The 23995-nt window shown below is 46.1% G+C and overlaps 1 protein-coding gene across 1 annotated transcript in view; it reads right to left on the reverse strand.

The window, feature by feature from the left end:
* The window catches only part of TSPAN9 (tetraspanin 9), a 145667-nt gene extending 129045 nt beyond the window's left edge, over positions 1-16622 (reverse strand). Inside the window, exon 1 of the mRNA XM_087873324.1 lies at positions 16444-16622. The gene's annotated coding sequence lies outside the window, so the exon portion shown is untranslated. The remainder of the gene's footprint in view (positions 1-16443) is intronic.
* Positions 16623-23995: the final 7373 nt, after the last annotated feature.

Below are 23995 nucleotides of genomic sequence, written 5' to 3' on the forward strand. Positions count from 1 at the left end.
ATCTGGCTGACAATCTTAACTGGGGCTTATTTTGGGGGTAGGGCTTATATTATGAGCATCCTGAAAAACAGGAGTGAAATGCTCCCGGTTCGGACCGGATCGCCCGATCCGGTAGCAATGGCGGCGGGTGGTTTGGAGAACCGGTAGCAAAAATCCCTGCGCCCCCCTCTCCATGCCCAGCTGAGCTGCACGATCATCAGAGGCTTTTTTTTTTTTTTTACTTTTAAAAGCATTTTTTCTACAACCTCTGCTGACGAAAAAATGCTTTTAAAAGTAAAAGAAAAAAGCCTCTGATGATCGCGCGGCTCAGCTGGGATCCTCAGAGGCTTTTCAAAGCATTTTTTTCTGCAACCTCTTGGCGGAAGAATGCTTTGAAAAGTCTCTGACGATCCCAGCTGAGTTGCCTGATCGGCAGAGGCTTTTCAAAGCATTAGAAAAAAATGCTTTGAAAACCCAGAATGGACAACTTCTTCCCAAAACTCCTTAAAAACAAAAAAGCTACTGTGCTACAAACAAGAAGATCCGTGATTCTCCTAAATTAAAATCTCCAACCAGTTTTCCTTGACTCCTCCTTTAAAAACCAGATGATCGGGTGGAACATGAGCCGATTTAGAATAACAGAGTTGGAAGGGACCTTGGAGGTCTTCTAGTCCAACCCCCTGCTTAGGCAGGAAACCCTACACCACTTCAGACAAATGGTTATCCAACATCTTCTTAAAAACTTCCAGCGTTGGAGCATTCACAACTTCTGGAGGCAAGTTGTTCCACTGGTTAATTGTTCTAACTGTCAGGAAATTTCTCCTTAGTTCTAGGTTGATTCTCTCCTTGATTAGTTTCCATCCATTGCTTCTTGTCCTGCCCTCAGGGGCTTTGGAGAACAGCTTGACTCCCTCTTCTTTGGGGCAGCCCCTGAGATATCGGAAGACTGCTATCATGTCTCCCCTAGTCCTTCTTTTCATTAAACTAGACATACCCAGTTCCTGCAACCGTTCTTCGTATATTTTAGCCTTTAGTCCCCTAATTTAGTCACCCTGAGCCTTGGTGGTGCAGCAGACTAAAGTGCTGTTAAGTAGCACCAGCTTCCTGCAATTACTGCGAGTTCAAATCTCACCAGGCTCAAGGTTGACTCAGCCTTCCATCCTTCCGAGGTAGGTAAAATGAGGACCCGGATTGTGGGGGCAATAAGCTGACTTTGTATAAAAAAGAACACTGCTTAGGGGGGGCGAAAGCCTTACGAAGCAGGTATATATAAAAGTATAATGGCTATTGCTTAACGCATTGTAAGCCGCCCTGAGTCTCCGGAGAAGGGCGGCATATAAATTGAACCAATAAATAAATAAAATAAACAATAAATAAATAATTTGACCAAAAGTATTTTTGCTAAGAGTTTTGGATGGTCCTTGGGACCATCTGGGAAATCTGGGAGGACCGTGGACTGAATAGGACAGGAAATTTATATACCGACTCTTGGTTGAAATATACCGATATATAAGCATTTAAGGTCCTGAAAAGCTGCCATATTCGATGCCTATCAATCACCAACCTTTCTATTCTACAGCAAATGCATAGGTGTTTTTATAGGTCGTCCTCGATTTACGACCACAATTGAGCCCAAGTTCTGCTGCTAAGTGAAAACACTTGTCAAGTTAGCTTTGCCCCATTTTGCGACCTGCCTTGCCACAGTTGTTAAGCAAACCGCTGCAGTTGTCAAGTTAGGAACACAATTGAATCTGGCTTCCCTGTTTGCTTCTCTTTGCTTCTCAGAAGGTCGCAAAACGGGATCGCACGACCCCTGGGAAATTGCAACCGTCATAAATACAAGACAGTGGCCAAGCATCCAAATTTCGATCGTGTGACCCTGGGCAAGCTGCGACGGTCGTAAGTATGAAAGACGGCGGTAAGTCACTTTTTTTCAGTGCTGTTGTAACTTCAAGCAGTCGCTAAACCAGGAGTCAGCAACCTGCGGCTCCGGAGCCGCATGTGGCTCTTTCACCTCTCTGCTGCGGCTCCCTGTCACTCAAAATATGCATCACCACCGCCAATGTGCGACGCGATTTATTGAGCTTTTCAACCCCTGGTAGGCCACCCATGGATAAATCCAAGAAAAGAAAAGTTTCAGAAGAAAACAGAACGTTTAATTCAACTACATATACTAGTTTTGTGGCCGCTCAATAAATCGTCAGGCACGGGAAGAGTTTTTGTGACTCCCGGTGTTCTTTTTTCTGTGGGAAATGGGTCCAAATGGCTCCATTAGTGTTTTAGGTTACAGACCCCTGCACCAAACAAACGACTGTAAATCAAGGACTAACGGTACCTTACTCTTGGTTGAAACGTACTGATATACATGTTCCACAACTGTCAATCCCCATCTTTTCTGTTCTACAGAAATGTGTGCTTATTACATTTTTAACACCCTGGATACAGAATCAGAATGTCTCTTTTTGAGAGCTCCGAGTGAAGCATTTTTCTCACTGCTCTTACCAGCGAGAAAATGTAGGCACTGGTTACTCAGCCGTATCTCTGCCCAGAAGGGTCTCCCGAAGGATATCAATCTGATAACATCTGACAGGCGTGTGTATTTATTTCCACCTACTGGTTTTGCACAGTAATTGAAGAGAAGTCCGTGAGTGGTACAGCTGTCATTTCCCATCAAAGAATGGCTGGGATGTAAGAGCAAGCTATTTTGTTTTTCCTTTTGATTTATATCCTTCCTTCCTGACGAACGGTCCAGGTGGGTATATAATATTTCCCTTTCCAGCTTTATCCTTAATCTTCGGGGATACGTCAAAGCAGCTGGATTGGGGGGGGGGGAGGTCAGCTTCGCATCCAAATGACGTAATCAAAGCTTCCCGCAATCAAGGGGTGAAATTCAGCAGGTTCTGACAGGTTCCGGAGAACCGGCAGCGGAAATTTTGAGTCGTTCGGAGAACCGGCAAATACCACCTTTGGCTGGCCCCAGAGTGGGGTGGGAAGGGGGATTTTGCAGTATCCTTCCACCAGGAGTGGGGAGGGAATGGGGATTTTGCAGTATCCTTCCACCAGGAGTGGGGTGGGAATGGGGATTTTGCAGTATCCTTCCACCAGGAGTGGGGAGGGAATGGGGATTTTGCAGTATCCTTCCACCAGGAGTGGGGAGGGAATGGAGATTTTGCAATATCCTTCCCCCGGAGTGGGGTGGGAATGGAGATTTTGCAGTATCCTTCCACCAGGAGTGGGGTGGGAATGGGGATTTTGCAGTATCCTTCCCCCAGAGTGGGGTGGGAATGGGGATTTTGCAGTATCCTTCCACCAGGAGTGGGGAGGGAATGGGGATTATATTTTTACGATGACTATGTTCACGATTTATCATTTATTGCTTGTATGTATACTGAGAGCTTATGCACCGGAGACAAGTTCCTTGTGTGTCTAATCACACCTGGCCAATAAAGAATTCTAATTCTAATTATTTATCTCCCGTTTCCAGCAAAAAAACCTCCATTGTGTACAATGAGTTTGCTTTAACAACTGCCATGTCCATTTTACAACCGCTGCTGTAAAAACGTGCGTGGCCCCACGGTGACCTACTTAACGACTGGCACACCTTACAACCATAATTCCAGGCTCAATTACAGTCGTAAATTAAGGACGATCTGTAAAATGTTAGCTTCAGAATGGACACTGAATAACAAAATTAATGGAATGGTTACAGCCTAACAAAGAACTTTCAACTAGCTGAGCCATCAATTTACACAGTGACTTTTGCATGATGATGGCCGTTAATTTTTTTGCTTGGAAAACGCTTCAATTACCCTAAAAACAGTTTTATGTTTTTTAGAAGAAAAATAAGTAGCCAGGAGCGTCTTCCGGTTTTTAATATATGAAGCTCAGTTAAGAGAAATAACGGCTGGAAGCAAAATTTATCTAGTTCTAATAATTTGAGAGAGTGCCAAATTAGATTTCTATTTTTTCCCCCTTATCTGGGCATCTTAAAAGGAATTTAAATTCACTACAGATAACTTTCCAAGAACCTATCGCAACTCGTCAAGTTTTCAAGTATTTCTATTTTTAATGCAATCTTTCATAGTAGGCGTTATATGAATACTTCTCTGTGTTGCCAATTTATAGGAAAGTACATTTGGCTCCTTTAGTTTGCCATGTGAATTCTGGACGTCAACACGCGGAGCTCTCTACTTATGACCAAAATGTCTGTTGAGACATTGGTTCAGTTAATTTTGCCCCATTTTATGACCTTTTATGCCCCGGTTGTTAAATGAATCGCTGCAGTTATTAAATGAGCAACGTGGTTGTTAAGTGAATCTGGCTTCCCCATTGACGATCCCGGACATTGCAACTGTCATAATTATGAGCCAGTTGCCAAGGGCGCAAATTTTGATCACATGACCATGGGGATCAGGGGTGGGTTCTAATTTTTTTTTACTACCGGTTCTGTGGGCGTGGCTTATTTTGTGGGTGTGGCTTGGAGGTCATGTGACTAGGTGGGCGTGGCTAGCTGGTCAGAGTCATTTCTGGAAGGTCCTCGCACTTACGATCAGTCCTCGCACTTACGACCCGACTCATTTGTTTGCTTTTAACACTGATCAGCTGTAGGGCGGCCCTTTGAAGCCCAGCGGCAAGAGTTTAAACAGTTTTTTTCCCTCTAGTCATCAGCTGGGACTCAGGAGGCAGCAATAGATTGGGGGTGGGACCAAATAAAAGGTAAGAATAACGTGGGGGGGGTGGGCAGGCGGGGGGGAGAACCGGTTCGGTGACGTCATATCGTCACCGCTACCGGCTCGGCCGAACCGACCGAACCGGGAGGAACCCACCACTGATGGGGATGCTGCAACTGTCTTTAAGTGTGAAAAATGGTCATAAGTCACTTTCTTTCGGTGCTGTTGTCACTTCGAACGGTCTTTAAACGAACTGTGGTAAGTCGAGGACTCCCTCTACGGGGAGTCCTCGACTTACGACCACAATTGAGCCCAAAATTTTTGTTGTTAGGTAAGACATTTGTTAAGTGAGGTTGCCTCGTTTTACGACCTTTCTCGCTGCACTTGTCAAGTGAATCACTGCGGTCGATCAGTTAGTAACCCGGTTGTTAAGTGAAACTGGCTTCCCCATTTACTGTCTTTGTCTGAAGGTCGCAAAAAGGGGTCATATGCCCCCCCCCCAGGACACAGCAACAGTCATAAATATGAACCAGTTGCCAAGCATTCAAATTTTGATCATGGGAAACAGTGGTGGGATTCAGCCGGTTCGGGTCAGTTCAAGTGAACCGGTAGTTAAATTGCTGGCTGGCCCCTCCTCTTCCAGGAGTCCACATGTGCCCCATTTTGGCTCCCAGGCAGTGGTGGGATTCAGCCGGTTCGCACCACTCCGGGAGAACCGGTTGTTAACTTTCTGAGCAGTTTGGCAAACTGGTTGTTGGAAGAAATCATTAGGGCAGAGAACCGGTTGTTAAATTACTTGAATCCCACCACTGCTCCCAGGTAAGTGCAGGGAGGCCTACTAGGCCCAAAACAGGGTGCGAGCGGGTGCAGTGCGGCCTCCCCGTGGTCCGTTTTCACTCCCGGGGGGGGGCGCAGGAGGCCGAGTGCTGCCTATCATACTCCCTGGCCACGTCCACCTAGCCGGTCATTAGGGCAGAGAACCAGTTGTTAAATTATTTGAATCCCACCACTGATGAGGAAGCTATGAATGTTTGTAGGTGTGAAAAACGGTCATAAGCAGTGATAGGCTGCAGCCACTTCGGACTGGTTTGAGTGGACTATCACGTTCTATATATTTGCCGGTTTTTCAATACCGCCCGCGCGCTCACATTTTCAGTTCTGGGCGAACCGGTTGTTATAGTATGTGACGCCCACCTCTGGTCATAAGTCACATTTTTCAGCGCCGTTGTAACGTCAAACGGTCAGTATACGAACCTGTAAGCCAAGGACTACCTGTCCTTCAACAAATCCCAGGGCCAAGTATAAAGAAATCTGATTGTTATTCTGAAAATAAAGCAGCGATTCCTGGAAAACAGATCCGTCAAGAACAGGTCGTGTCAAACGAAGCTTATTCCGTGCTTTTGACGGCACGACGACTTTTATAAATAGCGGGAATGCCACAGACGTCGCATGGTTTGATTTCAGGAAAGCATTTGACCAAAAATAGGGGGGTGGAAGGGCTGGTTTGGTATATAGAAGCTGCAGAGAGCATGGCAAGATGGGGGAGGGGAACAGCTGTTTTGCAGATGTAGGCTTCTCCATCTCTGGGAGCGAAATGCCACACGCCTCGCCTGTTCCCGCCTGGAGGAGTGTTGGACGCTGCCCTCCGAACACGCGCTCTTCAGGAGGGCAACCTGTTTTTAATTTGTCCAGGGGTACGTAACGAAAAGGGTTTTTGTGAGTTAGGGGGAGGAAGAGGTACACTTCTTTTTTTAAAAAAAAATAAAGCACTTTTTTAAAAAAAAATATTTAACATCCTCTTTCGGTGCAAAATAAATGAGCCACATTGCACGTTTTTAGCCGATGAAATGCACGGCCCGTGTGGTTCTAGTGGTTAAGACACCAAGCTAGAAATTGGGAGTTCTAAATAGGAAAGCCAGCTGGGTGATCTTGGGCCAATTACCAGGAGACGGTGAGTTCCAGTCCTTCTTTAAGCATGAAAGCTGGCTGGGTAACTTTGAGCCAATCACTAGGAAATGGTGAATTCTAGTCCCGCCTTAGGGATGAAAGCCGGCTGGGTGACTTTGAGCCAATCACTAGGAGACGGTGAATTCTAGTTCCACTTTAGGCATGAAAGCCAGCTAGGTGATTTTGAGCCAATCACCAGGAGACGGTGAATTCTAGTCCTTCCCTAAGCATGAAAGCTGCTGGGTGACTTGGAGCCAATCACTAGGAGACGGTGAGTTCTAGTCCCATTTTAGGCATGAAAGCCAACTGGGTGACTTTGAGCCAATCACTAGGAGACGGTGAATTTTAGTCCCGCCTTAGGCATGAAAGCCAGCTGGATGACTTTGAGCCAATCACTAGGAGACGGTGAATTCTAGTCCCGCCTTAGGCATGAAAGCCGGCTGGATGACTTTGAGCCAATCACTAGGAGACAGTGAATTCTAGTCCCGCCTTAGGCATGAAAGCCGGCTGGATGACTTTGAGCCAATCACTAGGAGACAGTGAATTCTAGTCCCGCCTTAGGCATGAAAGCCAGCCGGATGACTTTGAGCCAATCACTAGGAGACGGTGAATTCTAGTCCCGCCTTAGGCATGAAAGCCGGCTGGATGACTTTGAGCCAATCATTAGGAGACGGTGAATTCTAGTCCCGCCTTAGGCATGAAAGCCGGCTGGCTGACTTTGAGCCAATCACTCTCTCTCAGCCCAATCCACCTCACAGGGTTGTTGTGGGGAAAATAGGAGGAGGAAGGAATGTTAGATATGTTCACCCCTTTGAGTGATTTACACAAATAATAAACATGGATAAAAATAAATAAAACAAATAGCAATTATTGATATTTTCACAGATTTTCTGAAACCGACACTAGTGGATTAAATTAATATAACAACATTACGTTCACTATTCATTTACTGATATTCCAGCCTCATGCTTTCAATACTATGATCCTTAATTAACCTTGGTTGATCTTGGATAGCTAAGCAGAGTCAGACCTGGTCATCCCTGGGAGGAGAGGCTAACAGGATATCCCTGAGGTGCTTTTTCAACTGAACTTTCTGGGTTTTTTGTTTGAAAACATTTCCCTTCTCATCCAAGAAGCTTCTTCAGCTCTGACTGGATCAGGAGTCAGTAACCCGGGGCTCTGGAGCCGCATGTGGCTCTTTCATTCTGCTGCGGCTCCCTATTGCTCAAAATATGCGTCACAACCGCCAATGTGTGACACCTGCCGGCACGCGATTTATTGAGCTTTTCGACTCCCGTTAGGCCAACCATAGATAAATCCAAGTAAAGAAAAGTTTCAGAAGAAAACAGAACGTTTAATTCAACTACATATGCTAGTTTTGTGGCCGCTCAAGAAATAGTCAGGCACGGGAAGGGTTTTGTGGCTCCCGGTGTTTTCTTTTCTGTGGGAAACGGGTCCAAATGGCTCTTTGAGTGTTTAAGGTTGCCGACCCCTGGACTGGATGGTGAGGAATGGAAGGATTTATATTCCTTGCAGACAGCTGGTCATTTGCATTCTTTAAGAGATGCAAATGTCCAACTCTCTGCAAGGAATATAAATCCTTCCATTTCCCTCCATCCAGTCAGAGCTGAAGAAGCTTCTTGGATGAGAAGCAAAACGTCTTCAAAGGAAAAAAAACAAGGAAGTCCAGTTGCCTCTTGAAAAAAGTACCTTTGGGACAACTATAACCTGAACGACTGAGAATCTCCACAGACATCTAACAGGATATCCTAATCCGATTGACCCTACAGGAACAGGAACTTCCTGAGGAAAACGGAAATATTTATGGAAAAATAGTGTGTAGAACACTATTTCAGAAACAGCCAACAAATGGGGTCTAAGAGAGATGCTTGTTCAGCGTAACCCAAAGTTATAGGAATGTAGAAACTACAAGATAGTATAAGAAGTTAGCACCCACCCCTTTCCAGAGGAATGAAATATTTTGGGAAATATTAAAAAGGCAGAATATTATGTTTCCCTGGATGAGAAATGGAGAAGCATGTTTTAAAGACGAAGCAGCTCCCACCTTCCTGCCTCCACCCTTTGTCAATGGGCCAGAGGCAGAAACTCAATCTTTGTCAATGGACCATCATCTGCAATACAATAGGACCCATCTAGCAACAGAAACTAACACAATAGGACCCATCTAGCAACAGAAACTCACCACATGGCACCTGGGAAGATGAAATCAGCCAGCAAGGCTAGCTAAGACCCCCACCCCCTGGGAGTCTGACAACCAATCAGGATACTCTTCCTGTTCCCCAGGAAGTTCAAAACTCAGAGAGGGCATAAAACCTGGGGACTCGCCGTGTCTCGCCCCTTTTTCTGTTCAGGAACTCAAACCACGTGATCCTGTCCACCATTAAACCATCTTTCTAAGCAGTCTCCATGTTTCCAGTGTCTTTTTCCCCACTTGGAGCTGAACCCAGAAGGATTTTTTTTTTTTTAATTTGATTTATATGCCGCCCTTCTCCAAATACTCAGGGCGGCTTACAATGTGCTAAGCAATAGCCTTCATCCTTTTGTATATTTATACAAAGTCAGCTTATTGCCCCCACAAACTGGGTCCTCATTTCACCTACCTTAGAAAGGATGGAAGGCTGAGTCAACCTTGAGCCTTGGCGAGATTCGAACCCTGCAGTAATTGCAGGCAGCTGGTCTTAATAACCAGCTTAATAACAGGGTGCCTTAAACCCCTGTACTACCAAGGTTCTTATATTTCTTCCTACAATAGAAAATATCTCTCAAATGCCACACATTTAAACTCAGTTTAGCGCCGTTTAAGACGGCTGCATTTTTATTTATTTTTTTTGCTTCCAGAAATACTTGAGTTACAATTCTGAAAGAGGAAACGAGTCACTGAACTAAAAAAGAACAGGGCAGAAAACACAGTCAATGATTAAATTTCCGCAGGCCTCTTGTGCTTCGGTCCAGTGGCCAAGCCATGTGACGGGAGCCCAGGAACGGAGGAGCCAAAACAGCCCCTCCCGTCCAGAAGATGGTTCCAGACAGAGGAATCAATCCAGGGCAGCCAGATTGGCAGGTAGGATAAGAAATACCTGGTACAGGGAGTCCTCGACTTACGACCACAATTGGGTCTCAAAATTTCTGTTGCTAAGCGTGACCGTTGTTGAGTTTTGCCCCATCTGACGACCTTTCCGGCCACCGTTGTTAAGTGAATCATTGCCATCGTTAAACTAGTAGCACGGCTGTTAAGTGAATCTTTGACTTTACTTTACTAGGTCGCAAAAAGGGATCACATGATACCCAGGATACGGCCACCGTCATAAATACATGCCAGTTGCCAAGTGTTTGAATTTTGACCGTGTGACCATAGGGACAGTGCAACGGTCGTAGGTGTGAAAAATGGTCACAAGTCACTTTTTCAGTGCCTCTGTAACTTTGAACAGTCCCTAAATGAATATTGGAGTTTTACAGTGAGAGCTACGTGCACTTCATTTCATAACAGAATAACAGAATAATAAAATAACAGAATAATGGAATAAAAGAATAACAGAATAACAGAATAATAAAATAACAGAATAACAGAATAAAAGAATAACAGAATAACAGAATAATAAAATAACAGAATAACAGAATAACGGAATAAAAGAATAACAGAATAACAGAATAATAAAATAACAGAATAACGGAATAAAAGAATAACGGAATAACAGAATAACAGAATAACAGAGTTTCAATAACAGAATAACGGAATAACGGAATAAAAGAATAATAGAATAACAATAATGGAGTAACAGAATAACAGAATAATAGAATAATGGAGTAACAGAATAATAAAATAACAGAATAAAAGAATAACAGAATAACGGAATAATAGAATAACAATAATGGAGTAACAGAATAACAGAGTAACAATAACAGAATAACAGAATAATAGAATAATGGAGTAACAGAATAACAGAATAAAAGAATAACAGAATAATAGAATAATAAACTAATGGAGTAACAGAATAATAGAATAACGGAATAAAAGAATAATAGATAAATAAAATAGATAAATAAAATAGATAAAAAATAAAATAAATAAATAAATAAAGGAATAATGGAATAACAGAGTAACAGAACAATGGAATAACGGAATAACAGAATAACAGAATAGCATTCATGCAGATATGAATGCTGCTTACAAAGGAGAGATGCTTTATTAAAAGGGAAAGGCTGAAGCAGGAGTTAGGCAGGAACTAAGAAATTACTAAGAAAATAGGTAGTCCTCTACTTACAACCATTCATTTAGTGACCGTTCAAATTACAACAGCACTGAAAAAAGGTGGCTTACGGCCATTCCTCACCCTTACAGCCGTTGCAGCCATCCGACCGTCAGGAGATCAAAATTGAGGCACTTGCAATTGGCATACATTTATGAGCAAAATCAATGAAGCTAGCTCTAGTAACAGCTGCATGATTTATTTAACAACTGCATAATAACCATGGCAGAGAAGGCCATAAAATTGGGCATGACTCAATGCTCGGCCACCATTTCCGTGGCTTGGTTGCAAACAGCTCACGGCCTACTACGGTATGGTTGGGGATTCCTGTTTTATACAATCCTGGTCAAATGGTTGTCTAGTCTCTTCTTAAGAGCCTCCAGTGATGGGAGCACCCACAACCCAGGGGTGGGTTCGAAATTTTTTTACTACCGGTTCTGTGGGCGTGGCTTGTTTTTGTGGGCGTGGCTTGGTGAGGGGTAATGTGACTGGGTGGGCGTGGCCAACTTTTTTTTCTTTTTTTTTTTACTTTTAAAAGCATTTTTTTCTACAACCTTAAGAGGTTGCAGGAAAAAAAATGCTTTGAAAAGCCTCTGACGATCAGGCAATTCAGCTGGGATCGTCAGAGGCTTTTAAAGGCATTTTTTTTAACCACCTCTTCGGCTGAAGAGGTTGCAGAAAACAATGCTTTGAAAAGCCTCTGACGATCCCAGCTGAGTTGCCTGATCGTCAGAGTCCTTTTTTTTTTTTTTTTTACTTTTAAAAGCATTTTTTTGGCTGAAGAGGTTGTAAAAAAAATGCTTTTAAAAGTTTTTTTAAAAAAAGGCTCTGATGAGGTGGGCGGGGTAAGTGAGTGGCGACCGGGCCGGGGACCGGTTCGGGGGCGTGGCCAGCCAATGTTATTACCGGTTCTCGGAACTACTACAAATTTTTACTACCGGTTCTTGTAAACTGGTGCGAACTGGGAGCAAGCCACCACTGCCACAACCTCTGGAGACAAGCCATTCCGCTGTTTAATTGTTCTCACCATCAGGAAATTTCTCCTTAGGTTCCTCCTCTCCTTGATTACTTTTCCATCCCTTGCTTCTTGCCCTGCCTTCTGGTGCTTTGGAGAACAAGTTAGCCCTTCCTTCTCCATGACAACTCCTCAACTACTAAAAGACAGCTATCATGTCTCCCCGTAATCCTTCTCTTTGATTGGGTAGACATACCTCCCTCCAGTGGTGGGATTCAGCCGGTTCGGGAGAACCGGTTGTTAACTTTCTGAGCAGTTTGGCACACTGGTTGTTGGAAGAAATCATTAGGGCAGAGAACCGGTTGTTAAATTACTTGAATTCCCATCACTGCCTCCCTCCCTCAACTGTTCATCATTACAGTTTAGCCCAGTGATGGTTAACCTTTTTCTCTTTGTGTGCCAAAAGTGCACATGTGTGTGCCGGCACCCACAACACAATGCGTGCGCCCCCACACACACATGCACACATGCCCCGCCCCGGTTTTGGGCCTAGTAGGTCTCTCTGCAGCCTCCTGGGCTCAAAAACGGGCTGTGGGGGAGGTGATGCCGCCCCCACCCCACGCTCCACCCCGCCTTCTGCGCATACATGTGCGACCCCCAGCGCATGCGTGCGCATCTCCCGCATACGCCCCACCCCCTGCGCATCCCAAAAATCAGCTGGCCGGCAGGAGGCACGTGCACGCATGCGCAGTGGAGCTGAGCTAGGCGACGGCTCGCGTGCCATAGGTTCACCATCCCGGGTTTAGCCTCCAGAGCACTTATCATTTTTATTGCTCTTCTCTGCACCCCTTAAAATTAAGGTCTCAGCCACTTTTCTGTATCGTAGTGTTGTGGCTCCGTTACCTGAGCCTGTGTCATCGTCAGGAGAGGACTCCGAGAGTGAAGGGGAGGAGTTGGCAAGGCCTCCCTCTCCAGGACTCTCCTCTCTGGCAATGCCTTCGGTGTCCGCCGAAGGGCAAGAGATAGGGCCGGCAGGAGGCACGTCCGCGCAGCCACAGGTGGACAGTGATGAGGGTAATGAGTCTTGGCTGGATCCTCGGCAGCGTCGCAGAGATAAGCGCACGCAACAGAAGAAAAGGCGTGCCCGAGATTAGGCTGAGTCACTGGACCACACCCCACAGGGTATAAAAGGGAGCATGGTGGCCAGTCAAATCTTGTGACGAACAAAGCTGAAAGCTTCCACGCCATTCTGCATTGCCGGACTTTTGCTATAGACTTTGCTGGATTATCTTTGGACTTGATTGACTCTGTAATTATTGAGCATTTTACTTTGATGTACCAGAAGCGGAGAGAAGTTATCTCTTTCCTTTGTAGTAATAAACTCTTGGCAGGTAGCCACTAGGTTGCTGCCAAATTCCGTTATCATAAGGAAAAGGATTTTATCGGCTGGTTTGGTCCTTAACTCTTGGACGTCTGCTGGTGTGTGTGCGTGTGGGACGGGGACAGAACACGTGGTGACCAGAACTGGAGGCAGCATTCCAAGTATGGAATACCTCACCAGTATGGTATAAAGAAGTGTTATCATTTCTGCTGATCTTGATGCGGTCCCTCTGCAATCAGCTGACAAATTTTCCATAGCACCCGAGGGCAGGACAAGAAACAATGGATGGAAACTAACCAAGGAGAGAAGCAACCTGGAATTAAGGAGAAACTTCCTGATAGGGAGGACAATTAACCAGTGGAACAGCTTGCCTCCAGAAGCTGTGGATGTTTCCAGGGATGGGCTGCTGGGGGTTCGCAGGGGTTTAGGAGAATTGATTCTGTGCAGTTCGGAGAACCCCCAAATCCCACTCCTGGCTTGCCCCGCCCACCCTGCCCCTCCCCCACGCGGCCCGTTTGGATGCAGGTAAGTGCAGGGTGTGCACGGAGGCTCAGGAAGGGCGAAAAATGGGCCTACCGGAACTTCAGGAAGGCCGGAAACGGGCCTGTTTCTGGCCTCCAGAGGGCCTCCGGAGCCTGAGGAGGCTGTTTTCACCCTTCCGGAGGCTCGAGAAAAGCCTCCGGAGCCTGGGGAGGACAAAAACGCTCCCCCACCCCCGTGGGGCAGAAGGCTGACTAGGCCACGCCCACCATGGCCACGCCCACCCAGCAACTGCACAGAGAACCCCTTGCTAAAATTTTTGAAGCCCAACCCTGGATGTTTCATCACTGAGGTTTTTAAGAAGAGACTGAACCACCACAGTTCGCCCTCCTCCACGGAACAGCCTCAGCTACTGTTCACACCAGAAATAAGAGCTCTAAGCATTTCCATGGAAAGATAATGTGCCCCCTCCCCCTTTGCTCAGTCCTTTTTTTTTTTTCCCTAGAGGGGAAGCTGCCAATAAATAGATAGATTAGATAGAACAATAGAACGATAGAACGATAGATAGAACGATAGATAGATAGATAGATAGATAGATAGATAGATAGATAGATAGATAGAACGAACATTGGATGGATGGATGGATGGATGGATGGATGGTTGGATGGATAAAAACATTAGATAGAACAATAGATAGATGATAGAACAATAGAACGATAGATAGGAGAGAGAGAGGAGGGAGAGAGGGAGGGAGAGAGAGAGAACATTAGATGGAGTAGGTAGATGATAGAACGATAGAACGATAGATAGGAGAGAGAGGGAGAGAGGGAGAGAGGGGGAGGGGAGAGGGAGAGAGGGAGAGAGAGAGAACATTAGATAGAATAGATAGATGACAGAACGATATAACGATAGATAGGAGAGAGAGGGAGAGAGAGGGAGTGGAGAGAGAGGGAGGGAGAGAGAACATTAGATGGAGTAGGTAGATGGTAGAACGATAGAAAGGAGAGAGAGGGAGAGAGGGGGGGAGGGGAGAGGGAGGGAGAGAGAGAGAACATTAGAATAGATAGAATAGATAGATGATAGAATGATCAAACGATAGATAGGAGAGAGAGGGAGAGGGGGAGAGAGAGGGAAGGAGGGAAGGAGGGAGGGAGGGGGAAGGAAGGAGGGAGAGAGGGAGGGAGAGAGAACATTAGATAGAACAATAGATGATAGATAGAATGAGAGAACGATAGATAGGAGGGAGAGGGAAAGAGGGGGAGAGAGAGGGAGGGGAGAGAGAGGGAGAGAGAGCGGGAGGGGAGAGGGAGAGGGAGAGAGAACATTAGATAGAATACAATGATATAACGATAGATAGGAGAGAGAGGGAGAGAGAGGGAGGGAGGGAGAGTGAACATTAGATGGAGTAGGTAGATGATAGAACGATAGATAGGAGAGAGAGGGAGAGAGAGGGAGAGAGAGCGGGAGGGGAGAGGGAGGGAGGGAGGGAGAGAGAACATTAAATGGAATAGTTAGATGATAGAATGATCGAAGGATAGATAAGAGAGGGGGAGAGGGGGAGAGAGAGGGAAGGAGGGAAGGAAGGAGGGAGAGAGGGAGGGAGAGGGAACATTAGATAGATAGAACAATAGATAGATGATAGATAGAATGAGAGAACGATCGATAGGAGGGAGAGGGAAAGAGGGGGAGAGAGCAGGAGGGGGGAGGGGGGAGAGAAAACATTAGATAGAATACAATGATAGAACGATAGATAGGAGAGAGAGGGAGAGAGAGGGAGAACATTAAATAGAATAGTTAGATGATAGAATGATCGAAGGATAGATAAGAGAGGGAGAGAGGGGGAAAGAGAGGGAAGGAAGGAGGGAGAGAGGACATTAGATAGATAGAACAATAGATATATGATAGAATGAGAGAACGATAGATAGGAGAGAGAGGGAGAGAGAGGGAGAGAGAGCGGGAGGGGAGAGGGAGGGAGGGAGAGAGAGAGAACGTTAAATAGAATAGTTAGATGATAGAATGATTGAAGGATAGATAAGAGAGGGGGAGAGGGGGAAAGAGAGGGAAGGAAGGAAGGAGGGAGGGAGGGGGAAGGAAGGAGGGAGAGAGGGAGGGAGAGAGAACATTAGATAGAACAATAGATGAGAGATAGAATGAGAAAAGGATAGATAGGAGGGAGAGGGAAAGAGGGGGAGAGGGGGGGAGGGGGAAAGGAAGGAAGGAAAGAAAAAGAGAGAAAGAGAGAGAGAAAGAGAGAGAGAGAGATTGACATTCTCCCAGGCCCCGAAGAGCCCAAATCGCGAGTTAACCAAACCGGACCGAAGTTTGGCCAAATTCAAGCTCCGCCCGCCTGGCACTCTCGGAGGAAGAGCGGCCGGAGATGGGGAGTGTGGGGGGGGGGAGCCAGCCCAATGCAACCCCTCTCTCGGGCCCGCCTTTCGGGATGGAGACCCAGCCTTCCACACCCGCCGGCCGGGGCCCCCAGCACCCACGGGGGACCGGGGGGTGGGGGTGAGACCCCCCCCCACTTCCCCGAAGTTCGCGGGCGGGGGCTCTTTGGCCTCCCCCACCCCCCCACCCCAGAGACCTTCCCCCCCCCGCTCCGCCTTCCTTCCCCCCGTCCGATCGAGCCCGCCGGAGCCCCCCGACCCTGGACCGAGCTCCTGCCCCGATCCCCTCCGCCTCCCCGGCCGCAGCCCTCGATCCAGCTCGCTCCTCCGGCCTGGCTGCCCTCCGGCCATGCAGGGCGAGGAGCGCACGACTTACCGCCTTGCTGGACCGAGGTACCAAGCCCGGGTCCACGGTCTGCTCGCTTGGCACGGCGCGGCTCGGCTCGGCTCGGCTGCCAGCGGAAACCGGGACGGGGCAGGCGGCGCCGGGACGGCCGGGCGGGGAGGGACGGAGGCGGAGGCGGAGGCCGGGCGGTGCTGCCCCGAGAGCCAACCCAGCTGCGCGGCAGGGAGGGCAAGGCGCCTCCCCGCTCCGGGTTGAGTCCCGGCCTGGCTGCCTTCTTGCTTTCCCGGTCCGCCGCCTCCTCCTCCTCCTCCTCGCCGGGGCTCCTAAAAGGGATCCGCCGCTGGATGGGATCAATGGATCGCTTCTCTGGGCTCCGTCCTCGGACTTTTCCTGGGTCCACCCGAGTGGGAGAGGAGAGGTCGTCCTCCACTTACGACTCCAACCGAGCCTCACGTTTATGTGGTTGAGTGAGACAGTGGGTTCAAGGTGCTTTTGCCCCGTTTTACGACTTTTCTTGCCACCTTGGTTAAGCGAATCCCTGCCGTTAAATTGAGTAACCCGGTTGTTAAGTGAATCTAGACTGCCCAAACTAGACTGTTGTTTCTCTGTGTCGTATGATAGATAGATAGATAGATAGATAGATAGATAGATAGATAGATAGATAGATAGATAGATAGATAAGAGAGAGATGATAGATGGATGGATGGATGGATGAGAGAGACGGGGAGATGATGGATAGATAGATGAGAGAGATGGATGGATGGATGATAGATAGATTGATAATGAGAGATAGATAGATAGATGGATGAGAGAGAGAGATGTTAGATGGATGGATGGATGGATGGATGGATGGATGGATGGATGGATAGATGAGAGATAGAGAGATATGATAGACAGATGAGAGAAAGAGATGGATGGATGGATAGATGATAGATTTATGAAAGAGAGAGATGATGGATGGATAGATAGATAGATGAGAGAGAGATATGGAGATAGATATAGATAGATGAGAGAGAGAGAGATATGGATGGATGGATGGATGGATGGATGGATGGATGGATAGATAGATGATAGATAGATATAGATAGATGAGAGAGAGAGAGAGTTATGGATATAGATAGATAGATTAGATAGATAGACAGACAGACAGACAGACAGATATAATTTTGCATTTATTTATTTATTTTGTCAGATTCCTGTAGTGTAGGTTGGAGGTGGTGACCCTTTGAGAGCTGTATGCAACGAAAGTTCATTTATAACTTTATCAGCTGCTGGGGATTCACTGAAGAAACATGGCAAGAAAAGCCGTAGAGCAGGGCAAAAACTCACTTGAGAAATGTCTCACTTTGCAACATAAACCTTGGGCTCAATTGTGGTCGCAAGTCGAGGACTACCTGTAACAACTTTCCTGCACGTTAGCCCTGATAGCAGAAACTTAATTTTTCTTTTTAACATTTAGCAGCAGACTAGCTTTGGCACTCTGTTCTTTCACTTTAGAATGACGGAATAATGGAAGGGACCTTCGGAGGTCCTCTAGTCTAACCCCCTGCTCAAGCAGGAGACCCTATACTATTCCAGACAAATGGTTGTCCAGTCTTTTCTTAAAAACTTCCAATGATGAAGCATTCACAACTTCTGGTGGCAAGTTGTTCCACTGGTTAATTGTCCTCACTATCAGGAAGTTTCCCCTTAGTTCTAAATTGCTTCTCTCTTTATTCAGTTTCCATCGGTTACTTCTTTTAAGTTTCCCTCTATTCATCTGAGTGGTATCATCAGCATAATCCATTTTCGGCTGATTTTCTCCAGCAATTTAATTTTTATTTTATTTTTTTTTTGTTCCTTCTAACCCAGCCTTCCGAAGGATGCAAGCCTGCTCTTAAGTTAAATAAATCACTCATGCTCTAGAAAGCAGAAATGGAGTATAAAATCAACTTGATAGGTTGGGCAAACGGGCAGAAATTGACAGGATGAAATTCGAGGGTTTGCAAAGCTGAAAGCCCTCACAAAAGAGAAGCCCCATTTGCTGCCGAGATTCCCTTCCCGCCAAAATGGCAGGATCCAGTTCCTGAGGCCAATTTTTAGTTCACCAAAAAGAAGATTTTGCTTCGTTGCACAGGGTGGTTCCCAGATAATTGCTAATAACTACCTTGGGTGCTCATTTGAGGTGAAAAGCCAAATATATAGCTAGTCCTTGACTTATGACCTGTTGCTTAGCAACCGTCCAAAGTTATGACAAACCTCCCCAGAGCTATTTTATGTCCCGGTTCCGAAGTTTTGATGGCTGCCCCTTCTCCCCTTTATGGCCATGTGATCACATTACGGGCTGCATTTAATAGGATCCCACATTTCTTTCGTTGTTTTTCAGGAAACCAGTGCTTAATTCTGGTTTCTGGCAAAAAAATAATAATAATAACCCACCCCATTGGGTACAGTGGTTTTCCTTAATGACTGCGGTGTTTGCTTAGCAACGGTGGTATTTAAGTAACAACCACCGCAGAAAAGATGGTAAAATTGGGCACCGTCATATAATGAGCCATTTAACAACCAACCCAATTTACGAGCATAATTCCAGGCTCAATTATGGTCAGTTAAGTTGACGACTGCCTGTATATGGAAGATCTAAAGACTCAGAGCAGGAAAAAAGTGCAGGTTCTCTCAACTCGACTTACGACCACAATTGAGCCTAACATTTATGTTGCTAAGTGAGATGTGTTCAGGGAGTTTTTGTCAGTGTTCATGAATTGGAATAGACATGGTAACAGGTCAGCCAATGGGGAATGTTTGGTGACCCAGACGGCTCGGAGCCTGGGCGTGGCTTAGGTTCACTGATCTGTATATATATATATGAGTGCTTCTGTGATTATTGATTCTGTACTTCTGGATTCTGAGTTCTGGTTCTGGCTTCTGCTGTATGGGTATTGTATATAAAGACGTTTCTTTTATAAATGAATCCTGCTGAATTGTTTACTTGTGTGCTGGTTGGATTGCTGCAAACTCTTTTAACAGTTTTGCCCCATTTTACGACTTTCCTTGCCGCGGTTGTTAAGTGAGTCACTGGAGCTGTTCAATTAGGAACACGGTTGTTAAGTGAATCTGGCTGCCCCGTCGACTTGGCCTGTCGGAAGGTCGCAAAAGGGGATCACGTGACACTGCCACCGTCATAAATGTGAGTCGGTTGTCAAGCATCTGAATGTAAATCACTTGACTGTGGGGATGCTGCAACAGTCATAAAGTCTGAAAAATGGTCATCGGTCACTTTTTTTCAGTGTCGTCGTAACTTAGAAGGGTCACTAAGCGAACTGTTGTAAGTTGAGAACTTCCTCTGCATCTATTTATATATGGTTTTAAAACCCGCCTTTTCTCTTTTTCTCAAGGCATTAACAAAGGATCTCCCTATCTCTATATTCTGCGAGGTAGGTTGAGTTAGGAGAAGATGAACTGTTCCAGGGCACATCATGAGTTCTTTTGTCAAATGGGATTGGAACTCAGGTTTCACACTAACGGTCTAACCCCAGCCTGATTGCATGGAAGGGCCCCATGAGCTCTTCTGGAGACCCTTGACGGAGAGGCTGTCAGCATTCATGCACAACAGGCATTACACCTTCTACTACAAGTAGCCCCGACTTACAACAGTTCGTTTAGCAACTGTTCAAAGTTACAACGGCACTGAAAAAAGTGACTTATGGCCACAGCGAGTTGACCTGTGTTGAGTTGGCCGCAACGAATTTGGCCATGGTGAGCTGACTGGCGAGTTGTCCGCTTCCGCTTCGCTGTAGCCTTTGTTGGAATCGACTCTCTGATCTCCAGCTCTTGCGTGACGTTTGTATGGATTCTTCTGCTCGTGAACTTGTGACCTCTGGATTGTCTCACAACCTTGACCTGGCTCTCAGAGCTTTGGATTGGATTTCGACTATTCTGTACGCTCCTGTTAAAAAAGCAAAACCACTCCAACAAGCAGGTGTTGCTTAGAGACTCTTTTGGATTGCATTCCTTATGTGCTGTTATCTCCTCGACCTTGGGAAAGCTGCTAATTCACCACGGCAACTTCTGTGTGAGTGTATAAACCAGAAGCGGGACAGAATCCATCAAATAATCAGCTAAGCCAGCTCAGAGCATTCATTTATTTTTATTTATTTACATAAGTTATGTCCTGCCTGATTTGACACATTCCAGGCAGCTCGTATAAAATCATAAATATATATATTTTTTAAAATTACAAGAACAATCAATTGCACCAATCAGCATCATCTAACTATCCCTTGAAGCCCAAATCATACAGTCATTATCCTGATGGCATGAAAGTGTTACTCTGTACATCCATCATCCACAAATCACTTTCCAGTTAGTTTGGTTTTTCTAGCTGGATCTGGAGTTGTTAACATCGTAACTGCTAACTTGGGGTAATAATCCGCTTGCGTTTTCAGATTAAATTTATTTAATCTCCCTGTTGACCTGGATGAGGGTTGTCTGAAGTTGTCTGAATCATTGCAACTGGCCTCATTTTTTTTAAAAAATGCAACCTTCCGACGATTCTCTCTGGATGACTGAGAATCTTCATTTTGCTGACCTGGATGTTGAGTTCGCAAACAGATGGGTTCGCACGAAGTGGCATCTCCTCCGATTTTGAAGGATCATTTTCAGTCACTGCAGCCTCGGCATATGGACAACAACTACCTGCCTTGATTCCTGTCTAGGTGGCTTTTGAATCTAGTTGATCCAGATTAAGAACCTGTTCTTTGTTACATGAGGGGATAATGCTTAACTTTCCTAAAGAAGGATTCCTGAAGAAACCTCCCTTGATCCGTAAGGAATGGTTCAACTATACTTTATTTATCCATGTGTCCACTTAGAGAAGGCATCTGTTTCAGTTTGGCGCCAGATGTGAACCCAATGAAACAGCCTTGTTGATTTAGTCATCAAACGGGTAGGTTTGAATAAAAGATCTAGTGGACATTTGGTAATTCTTTCTGCTCAGGGTAAGAATCCACTAAATTATCTGACAATGGCCCTCGGGCCATCCAGCAAGCTGAGCCTCTGGTCTTCTAGAGCAGGGGTTGGCAACCCGCGGCTCCGGAGCCGTATGTGGCTCTTTTATCCCTCTGCTGCGGCTCCTTATCGCCAGTCGGCTCCACAATTGATAGGGCTTTTGGTTAGGAGAAAGGACGCCACGCTAGGAGGAGACTCTATGGTGGGGGAACCAGACTTCCGGTCGGCAGAGGAAAAAGAACGCCACACTAGGAGGAGACTCTATGGTGGGGAAACCGGACTTCCGGTCGGCAGAGGAAAAAGAACGCCACACTAGGAGGAGACTCTATGGTGGGGGAACCGGACTTCCAGTCGGCTCCAGAATTGAACGGGGGGTTTCCGGTTAGGACCTTTGTGGCTCTTTGAGTGTTTTAAGGTTGCCGACCCCTGTTCTAGAGGCAGAAGGTTCCAGTATGTCTCATCTCCCAAATCCTCCTGAATCTGTGAACCAGTTCTTCTCGCCCTGCTCGCCATTTCAACTGGGAATATATATCTGCCTCTTTTACATGCAGCAGCCTGTACTTATAACTCCTTTTGTAGACTACGACCGTATCTCATTTCACTCCTCTCCTTTGCAAGCCAAACATGGGTAATTGTTCATTATTCGGCTCGGATTGCAGGTTTTGTAATCCCGACGAGCCACTTCTGAACCTGATCCAGTCTTTCGGGGTCTGTGTTTAAAGAGCTGAGCTCAGAAGTAGACACAATCCAGGTCTCACTTAGCAAAGTGCTTAAATATGAGCCAGCAGTGTGCGGCAGCTGCCAGAAAAGCCAACACAGTCCTAGGCTGCATTAACAGAGGGATGGAACGAAGATCACGTGAAGTGTTAGTACTGCTTTATAATGCCTTGGTAAAGCCATACTTGGAATACTGCATCCACTTTTGGTAAGAATGATGAAAAAAGGATGTTGGGACTCTGGAAAGAGTCCAGAAAAAAGCAACACGAATGTTTAGGGGGCTGGAGGCTAAAACGATTGCAGGAATTGGGTATGTCTAGTTTAAAAGAAGGACTAGGGGTGACATGATAGCAATGTTCCAATATTTGAGGAGCTACCACAAGGAATGGGGTCAACCTATTCTCCAAAGCACCTGAAGGCAGGACAAGAAGCAATGGATGGAAACTAACCAAGGAGAGAAGCAACTTAGAAGTAAGGAGAAATTTCTGCAGGTTTTTAAGGAGAGATTGGACAACCATTTGCCTGAAATGGTATAGGGCGGTAATGGCGAACCTACGGCACCCATGCCACAACTGGCACATGGAGCCCTCTCTGCAGGCACGCAAGCCGTCGACCAGCTCAGTTTCAGCGCGCATGCGCGCGCTCCTCCCACCGGCCAGCTGATTTTCGGGTCTGCTGCGTATGTGCGGGGGCGGAGTGCATGTGGGAGATGCGTGTTCATGCGCGGGGGGGCTCACATGCACATGCACGGGGGCAGGGTCACATTTTTGGTCCCAGGAGGCTGTAGGGAGGCCTACTAGGCCCAAAATGAGGCACAGGGGATGTGGTGCGCCCCCCTACAGCCCATTTTTGGTCCCAGGAGGCTGTAGGGAGGCCTACTAGGCCCAAAATGGAGTGGGGGAAGGGCGTGTGCACATGCGCAGGGGAGCATGGTGGGGATGTCACTCGTGCCTTGCATTATGGGTGCCGGCACACGACGGCAAAAAAGTTAGCCATCACTGGTATAGGGTCTCCTGCTTGAGCAGGGAGTTGGACAAGAAGACTTCCAAGGTCCCTTCCAACTCTCTTATTCTGTTCTCTTACAATCCTGCAGGTTAAAAGGCCAGTGAAATCTGGATGTCCTCACGTATTTCCCTTTCTTCCTAAATATTTATGATGGGAAAAGAGATGATATATTCCTGGTTGAAGCATCTCTGCTTTCCAAGTCACAGTTAATTACATAGTTTGGTGGCAGGTGAGTTTACCATAACATTACATTGTAAATGTATGAATCCAGGTCAATGTGAAGGGAAGGGAAGCCAGGCTGCAGCCCACACACTCCCGATCCTTCCTTCTCTTGAAGCAATTGTTCTTAGTACAATTGATTAGCAATCATCTTCCATATTTGCATCCCAAGATTTTGCAACACAGAGAAGAGCAACAAAGATGATCAGGGGACTGGAGGCTAAAACATATGAAGAACGGTTGCAGGAACTGGATATATGTCTAATCTAATGAAACGGAAGATTGGGGTGACATGATAGCAGCCTTCCAATATTTGAGGAGCTGTCGCAAAGAAGATGCAGGTAAACCTATTCTCCAAAGCACCTGAGGACAGGACAAGAAGCAATGAATGGAAACTACAGCAGTGACCAAAATTGTGGGAACCTTTTGGGAAAAGTGTATTTTTGAGGTTTGATGGCTAATAACACCACTTTTTTTGGAAGTTTCAAGATAATCAGGAATGGCCTGGGAATAGCCCAGACCTTAACCTAATTGAAAATCTATGAAACCAACTAAAGAAACTTGTTAGTCAAAAGCGACCCAGCAATAAAACCCAGTTAATAGAAGCCATCATTCAATCTTGGTTTCACATTATAACAGAATTAAAAGACTTGGT

The sequence above is a fragment of the Pantherophis guttatus genome, chromosome 7 (assembly GCF_059756535.1).
Source record: "Pantherophis guttatus breed Tessera chromosome 7, ASM5975653v1, whole genome shotgun sequence".
Lineage (NCBI taxonomy): Eukaryota > Metazoa > Chordata > Lepidosauria > Squamata > Colubridae > Pantherophis > Pantherophis guttatus.